Here is an 8206-nt window from a genome sequence, read left to right as displayed (position 1 = left end):
TTTGGCTGTAAAGCCATCACCTTGGGAATAAAATCAGTGAGGAATCTCCTCACTGTGGGCCACAAGTCCCTGAAGGATCGGGCCCCGCCTCCTCTGTGTTCATCTCCGCGCTCCTCTCCGCTTGGCCTGGGCCGCCCAGCCACACTGACCTTTCCGTTTCCTCGGAAACTGCCTTTGCCCTCACAGTTCCCTGTCTTTCTGGGATCTCTTCCTCCTTGTCGTCATTCCGCAAGACTCCTCGCAAATGGCCTGGAAGCAGAGAACCCTCGACAGACCGGCCTCGTTAAAGTACCATCCCCTTCACTCCCCTGTGGCCTGGTTTTGTTTTTTCATAGCCTGTATCAGTATCTGAAATGACTTATATATGTGTCTCTTTTCACCGAAAAGTTAAGTTCTTAGAGGGCAGGCATCTTGGCAGTCTTGTTCCTGATTGAATCTTAAAAGATAAGTAGAGTTCAGAAAGACGGAGGGGTGGAGGTCAGGGCGGAAAGGACAAGCCCGGCAGAAGTAAGGATTATAGAGAAATCCCGGGTTTCTTTAGGCCAACCTGAATGGGAGGGAGCAGCAGCTAGGGCACTTTGTCCCCTTAGTATTAGAGGCACACAGCCTAGGGTCTGTTTTGTACAAGCACTACAAAAACAATTTATTGATTCTATAGTATTAAAAAAAATTTTTTAATGCAGTAGGAAGAATTTTCAGTTATTTTTACAGCAAATCATGATAGTCTTTATCATCTGAACGCACTGTAGTGTTTTTTGTGATAATTGAGATTTTTCTGGGACCTACCAAGATCTTAGGTGTATCTCTCTAACACTGGAGACCAGGCTACTGGCAAATGATTCTTTTCAGTCTAAACTGTCTTTTTAAAAACCTAAGCAACATAATTATGCATCAACACCTGGGGTACAGGCTTCCCAGGTGGTTCAATGGTAAAGAATCTGCCTGCGGATGCAGGAGACTTGGTAAGATCCCTGGGTAGGGAAGATCCCCTGGAGTAGGAAATGGCAGTTCATTCTGGTATTCTTGTACTTCCGAGTAGCTCGGTTGGGCAAGAATCTGCCTGCAATGCAGGAGAGGAGGGTTCGATCCCTGGGTCGGGAAGTATGCTGGAGAAGGAAATGGCAACTCACTCCAGTACTCTTGCCTGGAGACTTCCTTGGACAGAGGAGCCTGTCGGGCTACAGTCCATGGGATCCCGAAGAGTTAGACACGACTGTGTCACTAACTTTTCCAGTATTCTTGCCCAGATAATCACATGGACAGAGGAGTCTGGCAGGCTACACGTTCCATGGAGTTGAAGAGTCAGACCCAACCGAGCATTCTCACACTATTTGGTGGGTGCTCCTAGTCAATCTGCAAAAGCTGTGGGGCGAAGCTCAGAAGCCACCACTGTGAAAAACAGCATGTGCCAAATGCTGTTTGCCAATGATGAGAATCAGAGGGCTTCCGGGGGTTGGGGGGTGGAACACTTTTATCTAAGCCATGTAGCACAGGCAAGGCTCGGAAGGGAGAGGTCCCTCAGAGTGTGTGTGTGTGTGGGGGGGGGGGGGGGGGTGGCGGGGAGGGACCCACAGCTTCAGAGGCACAGAGGTGGAAAAGGCTCCAGGAACCAGGAATGATCTGGTTTAACGTGAACCGCTTTCTCTGTCTGATGATGGTGAGATGCTGCCATCTCATTTGGATTTCTAAATAATTGTGCAGACACTTCCTAGCTGAGTATCCTTGGGCAAATTAAGTCTCTCAGAGCATGATAAATGGCGATGATCTCAGAAAGTCGTAGGGTTAAGAAAAAAGAGTTAGGTAAGAAAATCTCAGGATTAAAGGATAATTGAAGAAAGTACTGAGTCCATGATCCCAACACACGATATTACTAAACAAAAACTAGCACTCAAGGGGCCTGCCTGGGAGAAAGCTCCTGGATTAGCCTCAATCCTTGGTATTAGGAGGCTGTATAGCCACAAAGAATGTGACATCTTTCAACTAAGATCCGGTAACTTCACATACATTTAATGTATTAATACCTACAAGGAATTCCCTGGTGGTTCAGTAGTTAAGACTTGGCGCTTTCACTGCCAGCGCCCTGGGTTCCATCCCTCCTTGGGGAACTAAGACCCACCCAAGGCACATGGCAAGAACCAAAAAAAGTATTTAGAACTGGATGGCTCAAGAAAATGTGGATTAATGTATACTTTCAGTTTTAACATCCAAACTTTGAAGTATGTGTTTAGAAACTTTTTGATATAAAAGTTATATTTTGCAACTTGTGAAACCTATCTTTTGTTTCCCATTTTGTATCTTCGACCTCTTCTATCAATACAGTCACCTCATTCCTCTTATTGACATTCACATAGCATCACATGGTAATACATAGAACAGTTCTCAGAAAAGGACATCTAAGTTTTCGGTGTTTTCATACAGTAACATTGACTCAGCACACTCATTCAATTAGTTTCTTTGTGTAAATTTCCTAAAATAGAATCACTTGGTGAAAGCAAGTGTGTTTTTCTGTATTCACTGGTTTTGTTATTACAATTATGATTTTTAACAGGTTTCCTGATGTTGGAGATTGAGATTGTGACAGTCTTTAGCTATTGTAAACAATGTTGCAGCAAACATCCTTCCATGTGTGTATATGTATGTCTGTGTAAATATGCATCTTCAGAAATAACATTTTGGGGTCAAAGGTGTATGAATTAAAAGCTTTATAAGAAACTTCAAAAATGCCCTTTAAAAAAGCAGAGTAGTTGGCACTGCCTTCCATAGTTTATATGTGCTGTTTGTATCTATAGTATTATAGATAGTACTATCTATAGTATTATAAAAAAAGTTTCACTTTGCTCATCAAATAAGTGAAAAAAGGTGTCCCTTTGCAGTTCTACTTTGTTTAGCCCAGTTTCCCAGTTTGTTAGTGGCTTTTTTTTTTTTGTCTATGCTTTTCTACTTTTCATGTGTTGCAAATATTTTTAAATAGGCAAATCTTTTAAATCTTCTGAGTTTTGGGAATTCCCTGCAGTCCAGTGTTTAGGACTCTGTGCTTTCGCCTCTAAGGACTTGGGTCCAATCCCTGGTTGGGAAACTAAGATCCCAAAGCCTCACTGCATGGCCAAAAAAATTAAAAATAGAATAAAGCGTCTGTACTTTGCATAAGGCTTTCTACATTCCAAGACTGTTAACATGGTTGAATTAAAACTGCAATAGCAGTCCATCTTTTTCCTCACCTGTTTTGACTACCGAACAATCAGATATGTCAAGAGAATAAAGGATACTAATAGCTTCTTACACTACATAACGCCTGCATTCATCACAGTGAGCCGCAAAAGTGGTCTCATGGATCAATTACTGCCAGAAAGGTCAAAGTTAGACTCGAGGACATGAGTCAAAAGACATAAGAAAAGTCAAATAATATTCTAAGCACAAAAGGGAATATTAATAGCAAGATAATGTATCTTTTATTTAACATTTAACAGCATACAAATCAGTAAGCACATTTAAATAAAAGCAATGATTTTCTGTCTTTTAATACAGAATAAAGTTTAGGAACATTGTCAGACCTCATGGGGGAACTGATGGGTTTTACTAAGGATCTCTCAAAACTGAATATAAAATGGGATAATGCATACATAACACAGTCTGCTAGCTTTCTTCCCAATTACCATTTCACAGTTATTCTTTGCTAACAGAGCCTAAATTTTATTCAAGTGGGCAAGGTGCCCTTTTTTTCCCCTTAGATATGAACACACAACATTTTATTGGGATAATGGTTCAAATGGCTTCTTTTGAGGCACAACAATGTTGAAGGCCATTTTATCTTAGAGGAGAGCTTTTTTTACTGGAGACATATCGTGTTCAAGAAGAACAGGCTTTATTGGCCATCACTGAAGTCTTTTTGGGTGAATATAGCAAGGACTATCATGTCCTCCAGGCCAATGGAGGGAAAAAAGATGGAAGCCAAATACCAGTGGGAAACAGAAGGTGCCCACTTGGCCCTGAGGAAAAGAAAGGTTGGCAACTTTGGGAACTCAACGTGCCCATCTTAAGAACTACATTTCCCAGCATCCCTTGCAACTAAGAGGATGATGAAATAAGAGGAAGTCATTGGGTGGGGCTTCCAGGAAAGCTATTTAGAGGGAACTGACTTAGCTTGCCCTCTTGCCACTTCCTCCTTCCTTCTATCTGGAACACAAACAAGATTGCAAGAGTAGCAGCAGCCATCTTTGACCATGAGGTAATCTTAAGGAAGGAAGCTATATGCCAAGGATGGTAGAGCAGAAAGGAGGAAGTCACTGATTAATTTGTGGACATCCCTGGGCTACCACTAGACTTTTTATCTAAGTAAAAAACAAACAAACAAACAAAAAAACTGTAGTTGGCATAAGCAACTGTAGTCAGGTCTCTGTACTAACAGCTAAACAGACTCCATAGCTCATTACAGTATGTGAAGCTCATGGCAATTTGCATAGTGCTAAATAAGTGATATTTGAGGATGTTTTTGCTTTGCTTTCCTTTTAGCCACTGTTTATACCACTTTTCCCCATTACAGGGTCGTGTTCCTTCTATAGCTGTTTCAGGAAGGAGGACCCCTTTCAGGGCCCGAAACTGGGCTCTTGTCAGACACTCAGAAATGAATTGTCTGAGGAGACACATGTGCTGACAAAGCAAGAGACTTTACTGGGAAGGGGCGCCCCAGGCGGAGAGCAGGAGGGTCAGGGAACCCAGGAGGACGCCTCTGCCACGTGGCTCCCAGTCTCGGGTTTTATGGTGATGGGATTAGTTTCCGGGTTGTGTTTAGCCAATCATTCTGACTCAGAGTCCTTCCTGGTGGTGCATGCCTTGTTCAGCCAAGATGGATGCCAGAGAGGAGGATTCTGGGAGGTGGTCGGACATGTGATGTCTCCTTTTGACCTTTCCTGAACTCTTCAGGTTGGTGGTGGCTTATTAGTTCCCTGTTCCTTACCAGGACCTCCTGTCGTAAAACAAATCATGCAAATGGTTACTATGGTGCCTGGCCAGGGTGGGCGGTTTCAATCAGCATGCTTCCCCTAACACGGCTAGTCCTCAGATTCCCTGGTGGCTCAGATGGTAAATCGTCTGCCCAAAATTCGGGAGACCAGGGTTCGATCCCTGGGTTGGGAAGATCCCCTGGAGAAGGAAATGGCAACCCACTTCAGTACTCTCGCCTAGAAAATTCCATGGATGGAGGAGCCTGGTGGGCTACAGTCCATGGGGTTGCAAAGAGTTGAACACTTTTCAGCCTAGATGTGTAGCTGCAAGTTGCTGCCAGTTATGACATAGTAAGTAGTCAGATTAAGAATGTGATCCTCATTCTGACTGCTATCTGAGGGGAGAATCACAGGAAATTTTCAGAAAGCCAGCCTGTGGCCTTCCCAACTAGCCACAACTTTGCAGGCAGTAGCCAGGCCTGCATTGGAGGCGCGCTTCAGCACAATGGTGATATAACGTGCCTCCTAATAGACTGTGTTTCTCAGATCAGGTGTCTCTTGCTTCTGACTGCTAAATGATTCCTTGATTGTCCCAAAAGCTGTGACACTGTTCTCTAAAAACAGAAACAAAAACTTAGGTCCCTTTGCCAATGTGGGTCTCACCAGAAAACCAGCTTCTCACTGAGACAAGATGTTTACACATCAGGCACACTGTCTGACCACAGTTTGCATCCTGAAACATCCTCTTATGCAATCCAGCGCTCCACACACATCACCTGGCAATCGCATTCAAATGCAGAGTTCGGTTTTGGGCAGCTGGGCTGGGGCGGGGCTGGGGGCACTGAGAACCTGCATCATTTCTTTCTTTTCTCTTTTTTTAATGTATTTTTATTTTTGGTTGTGCTGGGTCTTTGTTGCTGCCCTCGGGCCTTCTCTAGCTGTAGTGAGCAGGGGCTGCTCTTCATTTCGGTGGATGAGCTTCTCATTGCCGAGGCTTCTCTTCTCGTGGAACACAGACTCTAGGGTGCAAGGGCTTCAGTAGTTGTGGTGCCAGGCTTAATTGCTCCGCGGCAAGTGGGATCTTCCTGGACCAGGGAATCAACCTGTGTCCTCTACGCTGGCAGGCGGATTCTTATCCACTGTACCACAAGGGAAGTCCGAGTCTGCATTTCTAACACGCTCCCAGGTGATGCTGCTGCTGATTTTAAAATATGCTTTACTTATTAAACATTAATTTTAAAATGCTTATTTTTTTTCTGATGAGGAAAATATTGTCTTCTAGAAAAATATTTTTTAAAATAAAAGAGAAGAGAATTACTCTGTTGGGTTCTCCCAGAAGCAGAAACTGACATGAGAATGAGAGAGCAAGCAGTTGATCTGGGAGGTGAACCCACAACAGGAAAGGAAGGCAGAGATACAGAGGAGCCAATTTGGGGTGCATTAATGAATGGGTTACTGCTGTGAGTCCCTTGGGGACCTCCAGGAGTGAGGAAGCTGGAGTCCCTGACATTGGTTGAGGTTGAGTGGGTAGCAGTCATATCATCCACTGGGTCAAGCCCATTTGCACGAGAACAGGGCCTCACCAGAGAATCACAGGTCCTAGCAGAGAGATGATGTCACGGGCAAAGTGTGAGTCAAGGAGATACAGGCAGGTGGCAGTGGGGTCTGCCACTCTGAGTGTGTATCCTGTATAGAAACTTCTGGCCTTTTCCAGGCACCACCTGTCCCCCACCCCAACTCCAGGTCACCAGGATGAAACCCTACAAGCCTTGTTTTGCAGACCTCAGCCAGCCCATGCATTTCCAGCCTACAGGCACACTAGGACAAAGGGCACCTTCTGAAAATTAACTTTTTTTGAGATCTAATTCACAGACCATTAACTCCACCAATGTGTACAGTTCAGTGGTTCTAGTATATTCACTATATTGTACAACCGTCACCACCATCTAATTCCAGAACATTTTCATGACCCTTAGAAGAAACCCCGTGCTCATGAGCACTCACTTCCAATTCACTCCCTCCCCCCGAGCCCCTGGCAACCACCAATCTACTTTCTGTCTCTCGATTTGCCTATTTTGGACATTTCCTAGAAGAAGGATCATCATACAATATGTGACCTTTTGTGCCTGGTTTCTTTCTTTACCTTAATGTTTTCAGTGGCTCCCCAGGTAGCGCTTATGGTAAAGAACCCACCTGCCAATGCAGGAGACACGGGAGACTGGGGTTCGATCCTGGGGTCGGAAAGATGCCCCGGAGGAAGGCATGGCAACTCACTCCAGTATTCTTGCCTGAAGAATCCCATGGACAGAGGAGCCTGGCGGGCTATAGTACATGGGGTCACAAAGAGTCAGACATGACTGAATCGACTTAGCACACGTTTCCAAGGTTCATCCGTGTTATAACATGTATCACTACTTCACATTTTTATGGCTGAATAATATTCCATTGTCTGGAGAGACCACATTTTATTTATTCCTTTGTCCATTGGTGGATATTTGGATTGTTTCCACTTTGGGGTTATTATGAATAATGCTGCTGCTATGAATATTTGTGTACAAGTTTTTGTGTGAACATATGATTTCAATTCCATTGAGTGTCTCATGTTAAATTATTTGGGGGGGGGGGGGTGCGCCTGTGTGGCCACCACGTGGCATGTGGGATCTTAGTTCCCTGACTAGGGATTGCACCCACACCCCCTGAAGTGGAAGCGTGGAGTCTTAACCACTGGACTGCTGGGGGTGTCCTCAGATGACTTTTTTTTAGCAGTTCTAAGTAAGTTCGATGGCTGGGTTGGTAAGTTCCCCTGGAGGAGGGCATGACAACTCACTCCAGTATTCTTGCCTGGACAGAGGAGTCCATGGGGTTGCAAAGAGTCGGACACGATTGAGCGACCAACCGCACAAGTACATTCCATTCCATGGTTGCGGTGCATGGGGGCTTAGTAGAAGGATTCTTAATGGCTGCATAATATTTATCCCTTGTCGGTATTTTCTAATTTATTTGAGCATTCTTCTATACAGTTCAGGGTTTCTGAGCCTTGGCGCTATTAACATCGGGGGTCAAATCATTATTTGTAATTGATTTCTAATATTTTAGGGCTGTGCTATGCATTATAGGACATTGAGTTTCCCTGGCTTCTACCCACTAGATGTCAAGCAGTGCCACCCCTACCTCACCCCCTGCACCCCAGTTAGTTATGACAACCAAAAATCTCTCTGGGTTTTGTCTCCTGAGGGCGGGAGGGTTCACTGCCATGGCTGGACTTC

This window comes from Dama dama, chromosome 10, assembly GCF_033118175.1.
Source record: "Dama dama isolate Ldn47 chromosome 10, ASM3311817v1, whole genome shotgun sequence".
Lineage (NCBI taxonomy): Eukaryota > Metazoa > Chordata > Mammalia > Artiodactyla > Cervidae > Dama > Dama dama.
This window is presented reverse-complemented; position numbering follows the sequence as displayed.